The sequence below is a fragment of the Cornus florida genome, unplaced genomic scaffold (genome assembly GCF_030987335.1).
Source record: "Cornus florida cultivar Cherokee Brave unplaced genomic scaffold, ASM3098733v1 CherokeeBrave_3.0.0_Hap2_Chr08, whole genome shotgun sequence".
NCBI classification, from domain to species: domain Eukaryota; kingdom Viridiplantae; phylum Streptophyta; class Magnoliopsida; order Cornales; family Cornaceae; genus Cornus; species Cornus florida.
Window position 1 is genome coordinate 24425895 of NW_026775578.1, and position 23654 is coordinate 24449548.

The window sequence follows — 23654 nt, forward strand, 5'->3', positions numbered from 1 at the left end:
AATCCATCCAAGGTTGGCAGAAGTCATCTATTTAAACTAGGGTATAGAATGAAGTATGCTTCCTAAGCTATGAACTATCAAAGTCCTCAATTTGTGTGGTAAGTGCACATGAAGTCAAGAACTAAGCCATAATCCATCAAAGGTTTCCCTAAGCCATGGAATATCAAATTTCTTAAACAACATGCCATTAAAACCATTGTATAATCTCATCTTCATTCTCACTATAAAGATGTAAGTAGCATAATCATGAAGAAACAATTTCTAAGACAAGATAAGAGTCTCTACAAGATTAAATATGGAATGAAACACAAATACATCAAAGTGTATCTCTAGATTAGACAATTTGTTACATAAATCCAAAGTTCCCCAAATATAAACACAATTAATACATATTTACTTGACAAGGGTTACATCAACTCCCTAAGAAGAGGTTTAGTTACCCATGGTAGCTCTAGATGAAGGAGGAAGCAAGGCCTCCAACTCCATTTTCGTGCTCCCTTGTGTTGGCTTGAAGAACTCCTCTTTCTTGCTCTCTTCTCTCTCCTCTATCTTCTCAAAATGAAGCTTAAGAGATAATGAGTGGCTTTGCTTCCCTTATCTAGATCTCTTATCCACCCCAAAAGCTACCAACCAACATCTCCAACCACTTCATAAAGGAGGCAATCCAAAAGGGCTAAAATCTGAGCACAAGTGGGCTGAGTCGTGTAGAATTCTGCCCTAATTTTGAGTGCTCGAAATAGGGCCTCGAGCACTCGATAATTGGGCAGAATGCCCTATGCTTGGTTTGCTCCGCCCGGATCTACTTTGGTAAAATGGCCATAACTTTGTGCTCCAAACTCCGAATGACAAACCGTTTGAAGATTTGGAAAGCTAATTCAGAGCTCTAAAAACTTTATGTTTTGGTGGAGATCCAATTCTCAGGTCTGGTTGGTCGAAATTGAAGAACAAGGCAGACTTTCATTGCTGCCAGGCAGTTCTAAGCACCTCTAATAAGAAGATCATAACTCTCTGCTCCGAACTCCGAATGATGAACTGCTTAAAGATTTGGAAAGCTAATTCAGAGCTCTAAATCTTTTATGTTATGATGGAAGTCCAGTTCTCGAGTTTGGTAGGTCAAAAATGGTGAGCAAATCCAGATTTCACTGCTGCCAGAATTCAGCATTGCACCTTCCTATGTTCAAAACTCCACAAAGCATCATTTTTGCTTCCTTTTTGCAATTTAACCTGAAAATGTGCAAAAACATACAATTGGAGATAATCTATATAAAAAACACAAATAAAGAACTTAACTAATGCAATTTAGGGCGCTTGAATATACAATATTCGGCGCTTATCATATATTAAAGATAAAAGACTTTATTAGGTTTGGTTTTGATCAGAGATGATTTGCTTATTGGTTTTCAGAGGTCTGGTAGAGAGAACTTGCTCGTAGGGTTTAACCCACGCTTTATATTTCAGGTTATTAGAGGTTCCAGTCTTGAGGTTGAGGATCCGCAGCTGGGAGACTGCCATTCATCTATTCATCTTGTGTATTTTTAAGTAGTATTAGATTATTGGATAATGTTTTAAGGGGTCCTTGAGTTATGGGATTCCCGAGTTGTAATTGTTGGAGAATCATTAATTAATTTTTATGTATTAGTTCTCCTTCAGCGTATTATTTATTCTTTTATTTTATTTTGTACTCTGTACTTGTTAAATACTTTAATTGTTTTGATATCCCTTAATTTTGTGCACGGATTTGATCAACCCGTGTTCCGAAATTATAGGGTATCACAGCACCCAAATGATCCTCCAGGAAGAAATGCATGGATTGATAGGGCTCAGTTTTGGCTTTAATACAGGCCGAAGTAGCACATGGTCGCAGACGTGCTCAACCAGTATACAGGATGCCCTATCCTGATCATGTCGATGCCCATGAGTTGCTTAGAAATTATCGGTATCTTGATTTTTCTATGTACAGTGGCAAAGAGAATTTCTCTATGGTGCAGCATATTGCAAGGTTCACTGTACAATGTGGAAGAAGTAGGTCCTAGCCCTTGGTTAAGGATGAGGTTATTTTCTAGCTCTTTTGCCGGGGCGGCATTTGAATGGTATAGCAATTTACCGGCCAATTCTATTTAGACTTGGGATGAGATGGAGGAGGCTTTCCATACCCCATTCTACCAAACAAAGACAGAAGCTACGCTGGCAAACATATCTCGATTATCTTAGTTGCCGAGTGAATCGGTTGAGACTTTTGTTACCAGGTTCAAAAAGGCTAAACTCAAATGCCGAGTAAGTTTGCCAGAACCAGAATACATCAAGTTGGCATTGAATGGTCTAGACATTGAACATCGCAAGAGGTTTGATGGGGTTGAGTTTCAAGAGCTCTTCGATTTAGCAGACAGTGCTTCTCGGTATGAGAAAATACTAAAAGAAGAGAAAGAGAGGAAGAATTCTTCTAAGGGTACTTGGTACAAGGACCCTAATTATGAGGTATTCTCGGCAGAAGTTGGAGATGAATTAAAAGTTGACGTCGCAGAGGTCAATATCAAAAAGCCATACGTTTATGAGGCGTTGGTTAAACCTAAACCGACCACGGGGGGCAATGCATCATCAATATCAACATCGGCAGCAAGGAAAGGTTCTGCCGATACCGGGAAAAGCTATTCTTTTGACTTGTCGAAAACAAATCAAATCTTTGATCATTTGATGGCCAATAAAATGATATCTTTGCCTAAAGGGCATAAGATTCTATCAGCAAATGACTTGAAAAGAAAAGAGTATTGTAAGTATCATAACTCTTTGAACCATACAACTAATGATTGTACTGTTCTACGAGGTGAATTGCAGAAAACTATTGACGAAGGTACTTTAAAATTCCCGGAGAAAACTTTAGAAACCATGAAGGTGGATACCAATCCATTTCCTACAATCACATCTACAAATGTGATAAGCTTAGCCAAGCGAGAGAATCGGTAGGAGGCTGAAAAGATATCAGGTGAGTTCTTATCATCAAATGTGACACCTGAAAAAGTGGCAGAGTTGCAGAAACAATTAAGGTAGGCTCAATTGGCTTTGATCAACCATGGCTATTGCCCAAATTGCAAAGGAAAGCAAAAACCAAAGGAAGATGTGCCAATGGAGGTTCAACCAAAGAAAAAAGGAATTCTTGAGAGGCTTATTTTCCCATTAAAGCCTGGGGAAGAGCCAGCAAGGTGGTCCTAGCAGCAGTCATTTGAGGGCAGGAAAGCAAACTCAATAAGTATATATATCTAGCCGATCTCATCCCCAAAATCGGCATCCAAGTTTTAAGAGGCAGTCGCCAGTTCAGTCAGAAATTTGGGTACAAAAAGGAGCCGATTCATACAAAGTGCGAACTGTGAAACCAAGGACAGACTCAGCTGAAGATAGATAGACTCGAGTTAATCATCCAAAATTCCTTAAAGCTCAACAATATCATAATGGAGGCCTAACTCAATCTCAGAAACGTAGGGAACAGAGGAGGAAAGCTGAAGAGAAAAGGAAAGCTGAACAGGTGGGCACAGAAGAGTATATTGAGCAAGTCTGTACAACAAACAAAAACAAACAGGATAAGAAGCATCAGCCAACATGGCCCAGACGAAAAAATGAGTTCAAAATTCAGTTCGGTAGTTTCCCAGATGAGATGTCATGTAATATGACATTTGTATTACCAGCGATGTTTCAGGCCCCATCGACGTCGAATGTAAGGATTGGAAAAAAGGGAGACACAGAAGATAAAAGTAAGGCCAAGGAAAAAGAGACTTAGCCGATTCAGAATTTATTAATTCTTTCTTCAGAATCGGCAGAGAAAGTAGTTTTTGAAAAACCTTTGTTAGCAATGACTCAATAACTCAGGCCTTTGTATGTTAAGGTATGAGTAGAAGGTTAACCTATTAATCGAGTCTTGGTAGACAATGGCTCGGTTCTGAATGTTATTCCAACAAACACATGGAAGAAACTCGGCAAGAGTATTGGAGATGTTATTCCTACTGATATAGCAATTTGTGGTTTCAACGGAGGCTTTATTAGCACTAAAGGGATCCTTCCTTTAGAAGTAGAAGTTGGAGGTAGGACATCATTTGTAGCATTCTTTATTATTGAATCCACGGCTTCCTATAATTTGTTATTAGGCCGTGAGTGGATTCATCCAAATATGTGCATCCCATCATCATTACACCAGATGCTGATTTTTTGGGATAGAGATAAGGTGAAAATAGTGAATGCCGATGATAAGTCATTTGTGGCAAAAGTGTACTCAGCAGATGTTGTTTTGTATGACGAAGAATGTGTTCCTATCTGATTTGTGGGAACAGGAGCCAATGGAAAACCAACCTCGGCAACCATGAGAAGAAGCCTTGCCGATTGTGAAATCAGCGAGTTGCAGTAAGAGAATTCTAGGCCAAAGGTAGAACTCCCTCAGCTTATTATAATTGAAGAAGAAGTTGTTTATGGAAGCCAAACTTAAAAGAGAAGCAGCTCGGCAGCAAGCTTTTAGGGCCGATTGCATTAGGTTACAAGCATACATAGCCGAAAAACGGCTAGAAAAAGAAGCAAAAATAGAGCCAGGACCATCAAATAATCTTATTGAGGTTGACCGATTTGATAATGAAAAATTGGATGCAATTCAGTTGGAAGACTTGGAATTGGCACCGGCTAAGCTCGATGATCTTAAAGCAGAAACTCAAGATCCATTAAAGGAGGTGAATTTAGGCACTGACGTAGAGCCTAGACTAACTTATATCAGTGCACTGTTAAAACCAGAATTACAAGCCGAGGTTATCGGCATGTCAAAGGAATACAGTGACTGTTTTGCTTGGAATTATAAGGAAATGTCGGGTTTATCCAGAGATCTGGTGGAATATCGGCTGCCCATTAAAGATGGCTACAAGCCATATAAACAGTCACCTCGTCGAATGTCTCAAAAGGTGGTAACAAAGTCAAAGTGGAAATTGAACGATTGTTGAATGCTGGCTTCATTCAAACTACAAGGTATGTTGAATGGTAATCAAATGTAGTCCATGTTATCAAGAAGAACGAAAAATTACGTATATGTGTCGATTTCTGAAACATAAACCTGGCAACCCCAAAAGATGAGTATCCAATGCCGATTGCCGATCAACTGATTGATACGGCTGCAAAGTACCAAATTATGTCTTTTATGGATGGACACTCAGGCTATAATCAGATTTATATAGCCGAGAAGGATATTCCAAAGACATCTTTTAGGTGTCCCGGATTGATTGGAAATTTTGAGTGGATGGTAATGCCTTTTGGTTTGAAGAACGTTTGTGTTACATATCAGCGGGCTATGAATTATATTTTTCATAATATGCTCGGCAAGTTTATAGAGGTGTATATTGGTGATGTAGTAGTAAAATCAACAACAAAAAATGAGCACTTGGTTCATCTCCAAGCATCCTTTGAGAGGATGAGGGCTCATAAGCTAAAAATGAAACCAATAAAGTGTGCCTTTGGAGTATCGGCAGGAAAATTTTTGGGTTTCTTGGTTCATCAAAGGGGTATAGAGATCGATAGGAATAAAGCTAAGGTAATTATTGATGCTAGTGCGCCGAGAAGTAAGAAATAGTTGCAAAGGTTACTTAGGCAAGTGAACTATCTTAGGAGATTTATTGCTAATACAATTAGGAAGTTACATGTGTTTTTCCCGTTACTCAAGTTGAAGCCGATGGAAGAATTCAAATGGGATGATACACATCAAAAGGCATTTGATCAGATTAAGAAATACTTGTCGAGTCCTCCTGTCATGATGCCACCAAGGAAGAAATGGCCAATGAAGTTATATTTATCGGTTGCTGAAAAATCTATTGGAGCTATGCTAGCACAAAAGAATGAAGCAGGAAGTGAACAAGCAATATATTATCTCAGTCGAGTGTAGATATACGCTGATTGAAAAATTATGTTTGGCTTTATATTTTACAGCAATGAAATTAAGAATCTATATGTTGCCTGTTTTGGTTTATATTGTTTGTCAAACAGATCTTATAAAATATATGCTATCAAGGCCATTAATCAAGGACCAGATTGACATGTGGGTTTTGGCACTAATGGAGTTCAACTTTGCATATGTTCCACAAAAGGCAATTAAGGGAAGACCATTGGCAGATTTTCTTGCCGATCATCCCTCGCCTGAAATTGAGTCATAAGTATTTGATGAGCTTGAGTCGGTATCCATATTCATGACTCCATGGACTTTAATGTTCGATAGGTCGAGTACCAGTGAAGGCTCAGGAGCTGGTATAGTCATAATATCCCCAACAGGGAACCAAATTTCGTTTTCCTTCTTTTTGGATTTCAAGTGCTCAAATAATCAAGCCGAGTATGAAGCATTAATTATCGACTTGAAAATTCTGCTAGAAATGGCAGTCAAAGATGTTCACATTGTGGGAGATTCAAGTTTGGTGATTAATCAAATCTCAAAATACTTTAGATGCTTAAATTAGCAATTAAGACCATTTCATTCATTGGCAACCCAATTGGTCAATCAATTTCACAATGTGACTTTGGAATACAACCAAGGGCCATGAATAAAATAGTTAATGATTTAACACAGACTGCTTTAGGAATAAGGGTGCCGAGTGGTATGAAGGAAAGGGTAATGAAGATCACACGCCGATCTTTTCCATCGGCTGAAACAAGAAATCAAGTTATGGAAGAAGTCTTTACCACTGATGTTGCCGAGTTAGATGATGATCATTGGCGGATCCCTTACATATTGTTCTTACAACATCCAACTCCAGAAGCTGACCAAAAAATAAAAAAAAGTGCAGTCGATTATGTATTTATGGATGGAAATCTTTATAGAAGATCGGTTGATGATAGTTTGTTATTTCAGTGCATTAGTAAGTTTGAAGGCTTGAAGGTTATGGCCGAGGTACACGAAGGGATATGTGGAGCTCACCAAGCCGGTATAAAAATGAGGTGGTTGATACGCCGCTATGGATATTATTGGCCTAGAATGAGAAAAGATTGTATGACCTATGCAAAAGGTTGTATAGACTATCAAAAGCATGGTCCAATGCAGTGGGTTCCAACAATAGAGATGCAATTATTAGTTAAACCATGGTCTTTCAAAGGTTGGGCCATGGATCTAATCGGTAAGATTAATCCTCCTTCATCAAAGGGTCATCATTGGATTATTTTAGCTACCGATTACTTTACCAAATGGGTAGAAGGCGAGGAATACATATCGGTAACTCATAATACCGTTATACAGTTTTTGGAGCGACATATCTTTCACCGATTTGGCTTACCAGAAACAATTGTTACCGATAATGGATCTGTGTTTCAAGCAAATGAAGTATTACAACTCGACATTGATATGCAAGTGAAAATGGTAACTTCAACACCCTATTATGCTCAAGGGAATGCCAAGCAAAGGCTTCAAATAAAGTTGTTATTGAAATTATTGAGAAGATGATAAAAGATAAGCTAAGGCGTTGGCATGAAACCCTTTCAGAAGCGTTATGGGCTTACAGAAATTCGAAGTGAACAAGTACAAGAACAACTCCTTATTGACTAACATTTGGCCATGATGTTGTGCTGCCAATGGAGTTAAATGTGAAATCGGCAAGAGTAGCTTTACAACATAATCTTATACCTGCCGATTACAATGAAGCTATGCCTGCCGAGTTGGAAGATTTAGATCAATTTCATAAACTTACTTTAGACCACCTTATGGTCCATAAGGCAAAGGTAATGAAGGCTTATAACAAAAGGGTGAAGTTCAAGTCATTTGCAGAGAGTGATATGGTTTGGCAAACAATTCTTCTACCTGGGAAGGTGGATAGAGTTTATGGAAAGTGGTCACCTACTTGGAAAGGTCCATATTTGGTTCACCAAGTGTTGCATGGAGGAGCTTACAAGTTAAAAGATTTAGATGGTGAAGTTTATGAGAGGCCTATAAATGGAAGGTACCTAAAGAAATACAAACTAACTATTTTTGAACTTATGGAGGAAAAGAAAATCCCCACTAGGTCAAAATAATTTGGATTGTATCCCTTTTTGATTCTTGCAAAATTAGTAAGATGCCATATGTATTTCAATCTGAATAAAGACATAATTAAAATAAAATTCCAAACAGTTGTCCAAAATATCATGTTACAAACCCATAAGTGTTCAAATTTTGTTAAAGTTACTATGAAATTCTTTAAACTTGGCCTTGAAGTCTGCCCACAAGGCCTGGGATTGGTTCAGGATGATTTCTGCTTATCTCTTGTTCTGTTTTAACTTCAGCATTTGGGCTTGCAATGCTTTGAATTTGGGGGCTGCAGCCTCAGCCTGGACCTTCAATTCTACTACTTTTTCCCAAGTTGAGTTTTATCTGACTGTAGCTGAGCAAGTTCAGCCTGAAGCTTTTTTTCCTTGGTATTCAACTCAGCAGCATCTTTCTTCAGAGATAGATACAGCTCCTTTCCTTTCTTTAAGATTTGGGAAAGTTTTTCTTTTTCACAATACTGGGAAGAGTAGTGATCGATAGTATAGACTGATTCAGCATAAGCAGTAGTCAAAGAAGGTATTCGAAGTTGGAAGTTCTTAAAGAAAGCCTGATCATTCAAGGAGAATCTGGGGTAACTACCAAGGAAAGAAAGTGTCTTGGCCAATTCATTTTTGAATGAAGGAGTGAGAGACAAATCTTATTGTACCATTTGGGACAATATCTGGATGGCTTTTGTTACTTCTAGGGGGATGTCAAAGGTTTGTTCAGTTGGAATTACAGGAGGTTCAAGATCAGGTGAGACAAAAACAGAATCGAATAAAGAGTCAAGGGTTGCGAAGGGAGAACTCTGGTTGGTGCTGATAGGAATGGTTGGAATAACCGGATCTCTATATACCTGAAAGATTGTTGGGTTAGTTACAGTCGTTATAAGTCTACAAGAATAAGTTATAAAAGAAATTATAACTTACTTCATCAGAATTTCCAACCTGCTCATTAATTGAAGTTGCAGCTAGGTATGGAGAAGACACGGGGGACCTTTGTTTCTGCCCCACTGATAACTCAATCTTTTCTTTTTCCTCAACATGGTCTATAAAAATTTCTTGAATTGACTTTTGTTCTGAAGAGAGTGGAGCTTTTTGAAAATAATGCCGATTTAGTTGTATTATAGGAACAAAGAGGTAATATATGAAATCAGGCAAAAAAGAAATTACATTGGGAGATTCAGCAGCAGGTTTCCTTTTCTTGGATATAACTTCCTCGTCATCCACTTCATCATCATCATTTATCAATTTGAAGTGTCTTTTGGCTCTTGATTTTTTAGTAGGTTTCTTTCCTATAGTTTTCCTTCTTGTTGTCTTCTGGAAAAGAAGTATTAGCAAGAAAAGTGGTGGTATGCATCAAAAGAGTAAATGTACGGTTTGATGATGGGTGTTACCTGAGTAGCCGAAAATGGAGGTATGTTTTGAAGAGGGACATAAAAATCAACTTGGGTTTCTTCAGACTTGGTGGGTATGGATTTCTCTGGTGCATTGGAATATGTGCCTGGATTTATAATTAGTGAGCATATAAACAAAACAGAAGTTATATAGAAAGGACGAAGATATAAAACTTACTCTACCGAGAGCGAGATCTGGTCCGACCTGCAGGAGCTGTGGGAGGAGGATGTGTTGATGCCACATTTGTTGTATTCTCTAGTTCAGGAGCGGTAGTAAGGACAATAGGTTCAATGGAATCCATACCTTGAAAATTAAGGGAGATGAACTTGTAGGATCCGAGAAGATTGCACACAAGTTGACTGGAGTCTACGGTTCTTGTAACATTGATGTAGGATGCCCACCAATTCTCAAAGCTCGGATCAGTACGTGGCTCTTCAAGGAAAGGTTTATGCTGAAACTCTTGGAGGAGCTGAATAAATCGATTAATGACATCTTGAATTTGGTCACTGTTTGAAAGCTTGACCCGTCGATGATAATTCTTGTTATAAGAAAAATGGGGAGGCACTGGGATCATTTGGGTCAGTCCAAATTGTCGGGCTAATTGAGCTGGGTTTTAAAATTTAACCCCAGTTCAGCTCTTGGAAAGATTCGGAGCAACAGTATTACAGGGGATATCCCTAGCAATTAGGAAGTGGCTCCAAGAAGTGTTATGAAGATCAATCTGTTCTGCCGAGGACTTCGTAGTAGGGGGAAATAACCAAGAGTGAGCTAGCCAGCATTTTGAAAAAGGAAGAAATTGGGATTGGGTCCTGATCTTACACTGGTGATATAAAAACTGAAAACAATCATTAAATGAGTGGTCTTTGGGCTTTACTCTGGCATACCCAAATGACAGTAAAGGATCCTGAGTAGTGAGACTAATGGGGGGGAGCTAGTTCAGGGAAGTACGCATGCAGCTAGAATTGATAAAGCCAAAGTGGGCCTCTCGATCTTGAGAAATTGGAGGTAATAAGATCAGATAAACCTCTATATAAGGAAGTTAGAAGGAATGGAGCCAAGGCCATGGGGTTTCCTTTGGATAATGCGATGGCCAACTAGGTAAGGTCTTTAGTGATTTGAATAGCCGGGGCACACAGCAAATATCTACACAACCACAACAGTAAAAAAAACCTATGTGTTTCTGTTCATCTACTTCAGTCCCATCTTCCCCATTTAAAAAGGGACCATGTGATTGTACAAAGGGTTTAGACCCTTTTTGCTCTGGAAAGTAAAAAAAGGTTTCTTCATCGTGGAGGAGATAATTGATTTCATCTCCTCCAAGTTTCAAACCCGTTAGAAAACAGACATCCCTCAATGTGGGGGACATCATGCCACAGTGCAAGTGTAGTGAATTGGTTGTGGGGGACCAGAAGTGCAAAGAAGTAAAAAATAACGCTTGGTCAAAGGTATAAGGGATCTTACTGAGTTGGATGAGGTCAAAGATACCCATCCTATTCTATTGTTCTCCTTTCGCTGCTGACACACAATCCACCCAGTTGTTCCATTAGAGCATTGGTGGATGCCAATTTCTGATGGAGAGAGTTGGTATGTCCCCTTCTGCTGTCAAATAGAGAGGTTTTGAGAAAGGAAGGTGTTGCTCGGCCTGTGGATAAATCGAAGACAACACAGGAGGAAATCGATGAAGGAATGCTAGGCCAAGTCCTTTAGCGTTTTCTGTAAAGTCGATTAACATGGTGGTATCCAATTCATTGTGGTCCAGGGTTTTAATCACTGATTTTGTAATTTAGGTATGTGATGTTGATTCTGGAAAAGGGGTTTCCAAAGTCAAATCACTTTATTTTGGTTGTTTTGAAGTCATTGTTGAAGAAAGAACAAACGAAGTTGTAGAAAGATTTTAGAGATTGCATAGAGAAAGAAGATTTTTTGGAAAGTAAGAGTTGTATTAAAGGTGTAAAGCTTTGTTCAAATGAAGGAAGAGCCATGTCTTGGTTGGAAAACAAAAGGATTATTACAGCCCAATTAATGATTGATAAGATGGAATAGGGTGATCGACATTTTTTGGGAACTTCGTTCTTGATTACAGATAGGGAGGTTATATGATGTGAACAACGTTATAGTACAATGGGTGTATTTAAATTTTAGAAGCCGAAGGGTTAAAACGACTACCAAAATTGGGGGGCATTGTTGACACCCATTTTGGTAATTGGGTATGGGCTCCAATTGGGCGTGATAAACAGTGACATGATGGTATGGACCAAGAGTATATGGGCATGATGATTGATGAAAGCTCGGACTGCATAAAGATTGGGTTGTGGATGGTATTTGGGTCGCAGTTTATGTTTGGGCTGAAGGTGGTTTGGATTAGCAATTCAGTTGGAATAAAATTCATCAATGTTATACATGGACATGGATTACAAGTAACAGTGACGTGGCAGGTTCTACACAAAGTAAAGTTACAGGCGATGTGCAAGACTGTTGCAGATTGGATAAAGTATTTTTTGAAATATTGAATCAATGTTTATCTAAGAACTTTAGTTTGAATTTAAATTCAGTGATGAGATAGAGTTTTATTGTAATTAGAAGACTTATTGGTAGGAATTTGTTTCTAATAATTTCTATAAATAAACAAAAGGGCATGCTGAGAGAAATGTCCAGCACCCTCAGAATCATTATTATTATTTGTTTGCTTTCTCAAGCTTTTCCAAGAATAGCATCCTTCCTATTTCTTCTTTCTTTTTATCCCCATCCTCTTATTCTCGTTCTCCCTCTTTCCTTCTATCTCTCTTTCTTTCTCCTTCTATCCCTCTTTCTTTCTCTCTTCTTACTATATCTATTTTCCTCCCCTTTCTAATCTCTCAATCTTTTACTATAATTTTTCACTAATAAAGTCCTTTTAACTAAGGCAATTCTGAAGTCAAAGAGGAGTTTTTATTATTCCCTTTTTTCCTCGTAATCGCCTGAAAGTCAACTTTCTCAAAGGGACTATAGTTAACAATTTACATTTGAACTATATATTTGGTTCTGGCATGCCCGGTTTAGATCAAATTAAGATCGGATCTTAGGAACCGATTTTAACGTCAACCTTTTGTGTTCCTTGTTATGCCTTTATAAGATTTTTATTATAATACATAGGAAATGATATGCTTGATTAAGTGATGTATGGATGTTCTACCTTTACAATGCTAGGGTTCGTTTGGTTAGTGTGAAGTAGGTAGAAAGGAAAAAAAAAAAAAAAAAAAAATTGAGAGTTTAGTTACCTGGAAAGGGAAAAAAATTGGGAAAGTGGGATTCCCGCCTCGATAAATTTTCCCAAAACATTTCTCCGCATAAAACACAAGAAAGTTTACTTTCTCGAACAAAAACTATCATTTTATTTAAGAGCTAAATGGTAGAATATTAAATAATATAACTTTTAATTTTTATCAATATCTCAATAAAAATATGAGAAAAGATTAATTTGAGTCATCATGTTATTTATATGACATAACAATTTCACATGGATAGATGGATAGATGGATGGAATTGAATAGAGTTTTATACTGCGTGATTTTTGCAAAGAAAATTTGCATAGAAGTGGTTCATATTCATAAAAAAATATGATAGGGGGACTGATAAATTATGCATGAACCATAAAATCATTATGCATGAATTATAAAATATGTTACTTTTGCATGACAAGTTTTATCCTAGAGTTGCCATTTAATGTTTCTTCGAGGGGGCTTAGAAAAAGATATATTTAAGAATTCAATAAAATATGAGTATGTTATCATAAATGAACTATATTCTACATATAAATATAAATAATTATTATTGAAAACACAAAATAAAAAAATCTGGCAATTAAAATGCAGTCCTCCTTAGTTTTTTTAATTTAAATATGAATATAAATAATAATAATAATTATTATTATTAATCTATTATTTTTTATAAAACATGAGTATGTTATGATAAATGAATTATATTCTACATATAAATATAAATAATAATTATTAAAAATAGAAAATAAAAAGAATCTGACAACTAAAATGCAGTCCTCCTTAGTTTGTCTAATTTAAATATGAATATAAATAATAATAATTATTATTATTAATCCATTATTTTACTATTTAATTGCTAAAAATTAATATAAATAATTGGGTATAAAGATGATTCATCCAATACAAAATTAATTTATTTTTTAATATTTGAAATCATGAGGCTAGTTTTGGTAAGTAAATTATTTTCTTTTCCCTTTCATACTATCCAAACTAATAAAATAATATTTTTCCACAACTTTCTTGAAAATTTTTCTTGCTAACCAAATGCATACATGAAATTTGATTTTCCTTTCTTTTACTTCACTTTCTTTCAGTTTCATTTTCCATCATAAATTTTCCGTCTAACCAAATGGACCCAAAGAAATTCAACCAAGAAATATGGCAAGTATTAATGAATTGAAAAATAAATTTTTCATTAAGAATTTGATGCTTCTAAACACGGAAAAAGGAAAACGTGATTTGCATGTGTGGAAAAAAAAAAAAAAAAGATTGACCCATTTAACCCGTTTAGAAGAATTGGGTTTGGGTTATGGGAGAGTGCAAGTTTGAGTTGACATTAGGCCGGCCAAACCCAACTCAGTTTTGGGTTGACATCGGGTTGGGACGGGCAGAATTGGGCCTGTCCAACATGCACCCCTAAAAGTAAGTAGGTTGAGGTAAAAAATGTCTAAATGTCCTCTAAAACTCTTATTCAAAAATATTAAATTTTCCCTCTTAAATAAAATAATCCCTTCACCCCTATCAAAGATTCTTGAATCAACATGTTAAATAAATAAATAAATAAATTAAATCAATCTTTAAATAAAATAATTAAAATATTGAATAAAATTGGAATCCAGTCGACAAAGCCAACGGCTGATGATGATGCAATTGGACTTGTATAGATCGTATGGTCAGTAAAGATAATTTAACGGACATGGTTTACTTTTACCACTCCAGTGAACAAGCTCACAGGACCAGACGTACAAATCTATAACCACCCTAACAATGTACGGCCAAATTTGTAGCGTTTCTAGTGACAATTTTTATTAATTACCGTAACAAGTTGGATAGTGTTACGGGATTGGGACCTTGACAAGCCCTTTGATAGCCATGGGATGCTGTCAGCGTGCACTGGGGTGCCCAGTGGGATTTTCGTAAATATGGTGAAAAAGTGAAGCTTGGAGTTTTGGCTCGGGATCTTTATGGGAGGTACCTTGAGTCCATAGAAGATGGTTGGCGCAGACGGCACTCGATTTGGATGTCGTGCACTTTGAGATATTTATATGTGGGTGCAAATTAGTGGGCTTGGCACGGGCTAAGTTCACAAGGCTGGCTCAGATGTTGCTTAAAGCATGGACCACACAAGTCATGGACGTGTGGCATAGTCAAGTCAGGGAAATGGGCACAAGGCAGTGGGCGTAGGTAAGGCTCAGCATGCAAGGTTGGCTCAGGGGACTCAGATATGGCTTATGGTTACAGAAGATGGCTAAGTGGGCTCAGGTGGTTGGGGGAAGTTACACTTCCCACTGAGTGGACTTAGTTGGTTGGGGGGAAGTTACTAACATTTCCCACTAAGTGGGCTCAGTTGGTTGGGGGAAGTTACACTTCCCACTAAGTAAGCTCAGTTGGTTGGGGGAAGTTACTAACACTTCCCACTCGTGTGCATATATTATGGGGAGTGGGGGTGTGCTGAGTAACTTCACATGCATGTGGTACAGATCTGAGGGGACAACACACAGGTGGTTAGAGTCGATTTTATTCCACTATGCTGATATATAGAAGGTGGTAGATAATGTGTAACTTCCTATGGACAAGTGGCATGAGCAGAGCGTGCCAACAAGCTAGTAGTTAGGCTTGTCAACTACATATGTAGTATTGACACACTTAGTGGGTGCCAACATGACCCTAGGTGGATGGGGGTGTCATCCACCACTTTAGTGGGTAGTTATGGGTGGATGGGGGTGTCTCCACCACTTTAGTGGGCGGTTTTGAGAGTTTGCCTATATATTGCTAATGTAGGTTCTGTAGAGAGGGTAGATTGAGAGTGAGACACAGAGTTGTGTTGTGAGAGACTCTTGTATGCTTCTGCAGGTTGAGGCCTTTCCTTGTACTGTTTTGTGAATAATAGTAAAAGGTTGGAAGCCTTATGATTCTGTAAAATCGTGGGTGTTATTCTCTTTACATTCTTGTAACTATACTTATGTGTGAGAGTGTTTTACTTGCTGTGTGTTTTAGGCAGCAAGTGTAAGTTGGCTGAGCTAAGTTAGAAATTCAGAGAAAAGTTGTTTATATTTTTGACTTAGTGCCATCACAGGGCACTAGATTCGTGTTCAAAATTTACCCCTGTGACAATTGGTATCAGAGCCCAGAGTTGGGTTCATCATGGCCGGTGGTAATGCTATAGAAACTCTCAAAGATCGTGTGACTTGTTTGGAGGCCTTAGTGGGTGCTCCACAATCTGACGATGCTGCTGCCTTGACGGAGCAGATGGAATTATTTGCAGTTGAGTTGCAGACAATACGATCAATGCTTGAAGAGTTTGTGGGGGAGACAAACTCAAAGATGCAGATTATGACGGATGATATGATGTCAATGACAAACCTCTTCAAAGATCATGTGAAGGATTTGGAGGGCGAGGTGGCTGTATTGAAGAGGGCCATGCACAATCAGACTGTTGTGGGAGAGAAGCCATCATCTTCCAAAATCAAAATTCCAAAACCAAAGTCATTCGGGGGCAAGAGGAGTGCCAAAGATCTGGAGAAATTCTTGTGGGATATGGAGCAATATTTTCGAGCAGCCCATATTCCAGATAATGACAAGAGTTGAGGAAAAAACTAAAGGAGCAGTTTCTTCCAGCAAATTCTGGCTGGGTGGCTCAGGAGTCATTGAGGAGGCTTAAGCATACGGGTACAGTGCGTGAATATGTGAAAGAGTTCACATTTTTGATGCTGGATATCAAAGATATGTCCGAGGAAGATAAATTGTTTAATTTCATGGCAGGCATACAATTATGGGCACAAATCGAGTTAAGGAGGAGCGGTGTGATCGACCTCTCTTCTACTATAGTTGCAGCAAACAGCCTGGTGGACTTACAGATTGAAAAAGTCTGACTCTACTATCGCCAGCAAACTAAAGAAGAAAGGCAAGTTCAGTGACAAGCCCAAGAGGTATGGTGTTGCTGAGGAAGAGAAAAACAAAGATAAGTCAGAGGCGACGTTCATCCAGCAGAGGCTAAAGCTGGACAGTGGTCGCTTCATTTGCAAGGGTCCACACAGGGCGATGGACTGTCCTAAGAAGGAGAAGGTGAATGTTATGGTTGCTGAAGAAACCAATAGAAGAGATTTAAACTCGGATGAGGGTAATGTTCGGGTCAATCCTCTTGTCATGTAGTCATGATAGGTGCAGGTGGGCGCGTGGCTTCGGGGGAAGGCTATGCAGAGATGCTCACTGAGTTTATTGCCAAGGTTAATGGTGAATTCCTTCTTTATTTGTTTTTCTGATTTGGGTTGCTGGTTGTGAGGACAGAATCCAAAGGTGTTAAGAATTCATGTCATGAATCGATGCGGAGGTTGGGGTTTATGTCATTATTTTAGTACAGCAGTGGAGTTGTTGCAGTTTTAATATTCAGCATTCGGGTTGGTCGGGGCCAACATGCTAAGTTATAGGCAGAGACTTGTGACACTTTGTGATTGCTTCAACGAGGACGTTGAAATTCTTAAGTGGGGAGGTTTATTACGAGGGTGGGACCTTGACAAGCTCCCTGACAGCTATGGGATGCTATCAGCATGCACTGGGGGTGCCCAGTGGGATTTTCGTAAATATGGCGAAAAAGTGAAGTTTGAAATTTTGGCTCGGGATCTTTATGGGAGGTACCTTGAGTCCATAAAAGATGGCTGGCGTAGACGGCACTCGATTTGGATGTCGTGCACTTTGAGATATTTATATGTGGGTGCAAATTAGTGGGCTTGGCACGGGCTAAGTTCACAAGGTTGGCTCAGATGTTGCTTAAAGCATGGACCACACAAGTCATGGACATGTGGCATAGTCAAGTCAGGGACATGGGCACAAGGCAGTGGGCGTAGGTAAGGCTCAGCGTGCAAGGTTGGCTCAGGAGACTCAAACATGGCTTATGGTTACAGAAGATGGCTAAGTGGGCTCAGGTGGTTGGGGGAAAAAACACTTCCCACTAAGTAGGCTTAGTTGGTTGGGGGGAAGTTACTAACATTTCCCACTAAGTGGGCTCAGTTGGTTGGGGGAAGTTACTAACACTTCCCACTCGTGTGCATAAATTATGGGGAGTAGGGGTGTGCTGAGTAACTTCCCATGCATGTGATACAGATCTGAGGGGACAAGACACAGGTAGTTAGAGTCGGTTTTCTTCCACCTTGCTGATATATAGAAGGTGGCAGATAATGTGTAACTTCCTGTAGACAAGTGGCATGAGTAGAGCGTGCCAACAAGCTAGTAATTGGGCTTGTCAACTACATATATAGTGTTGGCACACTTAGTGGGTGCCAACATGACCCTAGGTGGATGGGGGTGTCATCCACCACTTTAGTGGGTAATTGTGGGTGGATGGGGGTGTCATCCACCACTTTAGTGGGCAGTTGTGGGCGGTTTTGAGAGTTTGCCTATATATTCTTGTATGCTTCTGCATGTTGAGGCATTTCCTTGTACTGTTTTGTGAATAATAGTATAAGGTTGGAAGCCTTGTACTTCTGTAAAATTGTGGGTGTTATTGTCTTTACATTCTTGCAACTATACTTGTGTGTAAGAGTGTTTTACTTGCTGTGTGTTTTAGGCAGCAAGTGTAAGTTGTCTGAGCTAAGTTAGAAATTCAGAGAAAAGTTGTTCTTATTTCTGACTTAGTGTCATCACAGGGCACTAGATTCGTGTTCAGAATTTACCCCTGTGACAGATAGCATGGTTAATTTTCTTTTCTTCTTGCTCTTTTCACCCTTCATTTTTGCACGAGAGAGAAAACCCTAGAAAAACATACTCGGTCCCTTTCGTAGCTCTCTTTTTCTGTCGGCTCATATCTACAAATCAATTCTGATTCTTATTTAAGTGATGAAATGTGGTTGATCTTTGGGGTTCTCAACTTCGCATCAGTTTTTTTTTTTTTTTTTTTTTATGAAAAAAAGAGGAAAGATTACATACAAACGCATGAATTTTTGGATCACTACTTACTATTTTATGAAAAAAAAAAAAAAAAAATTTGTTTTTTCATTTTATTTAAGTGTCCAAACTAAGCTTACTATTTCGAGAACTGATGAAAAAGAAGAGAAAAGAATAAAGTAGTAAATTTTAATCATCAACAATCAAAATCGTCGGCACAAAAGGAATACCTGTTCGACGAGAGATTATTGGATACCCCGGGGGTATGGTACCCCGGGGTAGTGAGGGCCATTGGATTATGGATGTGGTGGTGGGCCCCACCACATCCAAGGGTTGGTATGCCCCGAGGGTATGTACCCCGGGGTATTACCACATCCAAGGGTTGGTCAATAATTTTCCCTGTTCGACATGTAAAGTGATACATCCCCCGCGTTCACGCACACTGCAGACACCTACCAGCCCAAGTTCTCTATTTCTAAAGCTGGGCCCAACACAACTCTTTAATATATATATATATATATATATATATATAGTTTATGTAATTAATTTTTTTTGCAATTTTTCATAATGCCCCTATAAAAATTTTCCCTTCTGAAAATTTCTCTATCTTATTTACTTTTCTCTTATAAGTTCTTTGCTTTTTCAAGTTTCTTTGATCCCTTCCAAAAAAAAAAAAAAAAATTGTATTCACTTTATTCAATAAAACATTAATTTTTTACTTAAAATTTCTTTCATTTTTCATTTTTTAAAAATTTTAATTTCTCTTCATAAATTTTTCTATCCTTGCACTCATATATCATATATGACGTGTGTGTGAACATTTTTCTCTCTTCTTAGTCTTTTTTTCTTGTTCTATAGATTTCACTGCAATTTTATGAACTATACATGCCCATAATTTATATTTTTGAACCTTTTCTTACTATATATTTTTTTAGAATAATGACATATATTATTTGATTTTTTTTCCTGGCAAGTGGTCGTTTTATGAGTGCTTTTCTGTCTTTCTTTCTACAACATTTTCTCTCTTTCATAGCATTTGAATCTTGATTAGTGAAATTTTATATTTTAACCAGCTGTTTTACAACATTGTTAGTTGAAAATTTTAAAAAATGATCATGCTCATTGTGCCCCTTGAATTGAATTTCCGAATTTGTCCTTAAAAAGTGGTACTACTTTTGTATCACAAAAATCATGAGAACACTTGTACCACTTTTGTAATTTATATATATATATATATATATATATATGTGCGCGCGCGCAACGAATAAGAATTCTTGTACAGAATTTAATGGTTAAAATTGTATCATTATTAGTGGGTCTCATTTATGAATTCAATCTCAACCATTGAATTCTGTACAGGACTTCTCCTGTGTTAAAAAACATTCTTGTCCATATGTAGCACTTTTTGTACATATTTTTTTTGTAAAGACTATTTGAACGGTGATCAAAATTTAATTTATTTTTTAATCACTAATTATTGAAATAATAAAGATAGCTTGGGCACTTGAATAAATTAAACAGTATTTTCATGCCCACATCAGCCGATTAGTAAAATTCATTGTTTTAAAAAGTTCACGACTTTAAGTTCATGGAATTGCCCACAGTATTTTTATGCCCACATCAGCCTTTTAGTCAAATTGAAATTGCAGTTTACATGTTAATATACTGTATATGCCCTAAAAAAACATATATATACAAGCATATGTAGTGACCTGCCAACAACTTCCTGTAGCATGCTCTTATGAAGGAATGATGCAGAGATGTGACCCTTGGGGCGGTCACCCATGTACACAATGTATACCTGCAACCACAAAACGATCAGTTCTAACCAATTCTATCACCACTCATGTTTCTATTACGTGTGTTGAGCAAGCAGACTCAAATACATATCTTTAGTACCATCCTCGAAACTGAGACGTATCATAAAACCAATAAGGTGATACGAGGTCTCACGATCAACATCTTGGTGTCAAAAAAAGTAATGTTTCTCGACGACGTTTGTTGATAATGCAACTAATAACAAGCTTGTTCTTGGTGTTATAAAAAGTAATGTTTCTCGATGACGTTTGTTGATAATGCAACTAATAACAAGCTTGTTCATAGCATAATCATCAAGCTCTAAATACATTAAAAGCAATATGAAACATAAAATAGATATAAACATTCCTTTTGATCTCCTTCATACGCTCTGGTGCAGCTATTAAGTAGAGCACAAGCGAGGCTGATCAGGATAAGCCAAGAAGGAGGAGATGTTTGAGTTTGACTAGCCATTGGAGAGGTCTCTCCAAAGCTTTAGCTCTATTGCTGATGCTTCCATGCGACAAACAATTTTTTTGTTTTATAACAAGAGGAGGTTAAAATAGTAAAATCATATATAGTTTGGAAAAGGGTAGTTTCGCAATTTTCTTTTCCTGTCTAATTCCACATCAACTACAGGTTCAACTTTTTATAATTCCACACACACAAAGGCATTCATCCGAGTAGAAATTAGACGTGTCAAGTGCATCATATTATTAGTGTATTTTTCCAATGATAATAGGTTATTAAAAAAAAGTTGGCTCACCTACTTATCAAGTTGTTGATAATAAGACAGTATGTTACTCCATATATTTCATTAGTTGGGTACACTGATGATATGACCTGCTTGACACCCCTCAATATCCACTCCATCTTCATCATGAACCAATCTTAAAGGCCTTGACGTCAGTTAAATACCGTATTAATAACCAGCTGGTGTTCACATGGACTCAGTTATCAACCAACCACATCCTGAACTAATAAAAACCACCTTGATATCACTTGAATACGAATAACTAGCTGGTGTTATAGCCTGTGTTCACATGGAGTAAATTAATGATAAAATTTTTTAAAGAGAGTTACAAATATGTAATTATATAGTTCGTGAAAGGAAAATACACTATACATCACAAATATAATTGGTGATTTTGTATTTTGAATTAGGTGGCTTTTTATTTTTTATCTTATTTGACTGCTATTATTATTATTATTATTTAATATAAAAAAGAGAAAAAATTAACAAAACTTATCATTATAGAATCAAATCATAATATAACTCAACAACTTCAATTCAATTATGCTAGTACATATCTCGGTTTAGAAAACTCTTTCCGTTTAATCCTCAAATAATTCGAACTAGCTAGATCGTACTATAATTTTTTAGGATGAATGAATAGCCTCTTTCTCTAGTAAACAGGAACCATAATTTACATAATTTACTTAAAATTTCTTATAATTGTATTTTGACTTGATATTTTTTAATTACAGTTAAATTTAAAAAAGATATCCAACAAAAATACAGGAAAGATAAAAGAGTGCAACACTTCTTCTAATTATGCCAAAACTAATTATTCACTTTCAAGCTTACATCCACGTTTTCTAGCTTAAATTTTCTCCGCACATCATGCTGTAGGAGCATTTTGGACTCATAACAGGGATTCAAGTTGGAGAGTTTCACTGATCTAATGGTGAATGCCAGATATATATATGTATGCCATGTTTGGAAAGTTCGAGAGAGGGAACATTGAGAGTGCCATTCGAAGACTCATGGCGGAGAAAGAAGGAGAAGAGATGCCATAAAGAATTTCACTTTTGAAGGAGTAGGTACATTCTCTCTAAATTAAGAAGGGTGGCTCATCATATGAATTTCTTGAGAGCTTAATTAGTTATATCTCATCGTTTTGATAATTAATCTTTACTGAGTACTTGTAACATTACTTTTGACCTGACATAATTATGTGTTACTTGTTTGGGGTTATTATCTTTTTTTTAAAAAAAATGAGAAAATTTTAAGAAATGCAGAAAAGGAACACACGCATCAATTAGGACATAAAAAATAAAAAATAAAAATTTGTCACTGTATGTAGATACTAGAATTAGCAGGATCACAATTGGATAGAACCCTGAAACTTATTAAAAAAATCATGCGAGACTCCCATGGTTTAAATCACGATGTGAGGCTATTCAAATTAGAAAGGGAAAATGACTTTTTGAAATGTTTCAAAGAAATTGATCAGCGTGTGGAAGGCAAGATTTAATGTGTTATGTCAGACAAGGAAAAAATCTTATTATTCTCCATCAAAAACATCAGACTTGGCCCGGACTCGAGAGTAATTCTATGCACCATCCACATCCTGAATCAATAATTAACGCCTTGATGTTGGTTGAATATGATTGACGATTCCACACAACACTCGCATCCTTGATCATTAATTTATTGTTGGTATTATTATAGACTCAACTACCTTGACGTAATGGTAAGATTTTGTTCGTTCTATTATTCCTTGGGTTCAAAATAAGAACTCATCATGCAAAGGCGAGGCTGCTTGTATTATAATAAGACTCAGGTGGGTCCATCTCATCCACGTGAATTGAAGAAGTGGAATTGCATGTGAATCTGCATCGATCATCTCCTTTGTCTACATGCTTCACCCTCACCTTTCATATAATTGCGTATACCACCAGCTTTCTCTTCCACCCAACAATAAGTACATTAATTACTTCAAAACAAACTCGGCTGGTCCCAATTTTAGGACGAGTGTGGATCTATTATATGAGCAATTTATATCATTTCCATAATGAAGATTCCCAACAAGAATTGTTGGTTCATCCTGAGACTTTTGGACTCAACGGATATAATTCAACATTAGAGAGCAATTGTGAATGAGTTCCAATAATTTGTTCAGTTCAGCGAGTACCAGCTGGTGAATGCCATGTTCAGAGAGTTGGGATACAATTGGAGAATGGGATGGAGTGAGGGGAGAGGTGGAAAGTGTGATATATATATTTTGTAATTGGTTAATTTCGTTGTTAAAATAAGTTGTAATTTTTCAGTTCAAAAAATCCATAATTAAAGATCAGATACAGATTTGAAGAAGTTCAAGTGTTCATATTTTACTATACTCTAGGACGATGAGAACAATACTTTAGGAAAGTTTTGTGAGTTAGTAAGAACACTTAGAAAGATTTTGAAGTTTTACTTGGAATAAAAAACATTCTGTCTAAGTTGAACTGGTTCAACATTTAAGGAATAGGTTCAAACATCTGAAGGAACATGTTCGAGAATTAAGGGAACAGGTTTAACACCAGCAGAGTTGTGAACAT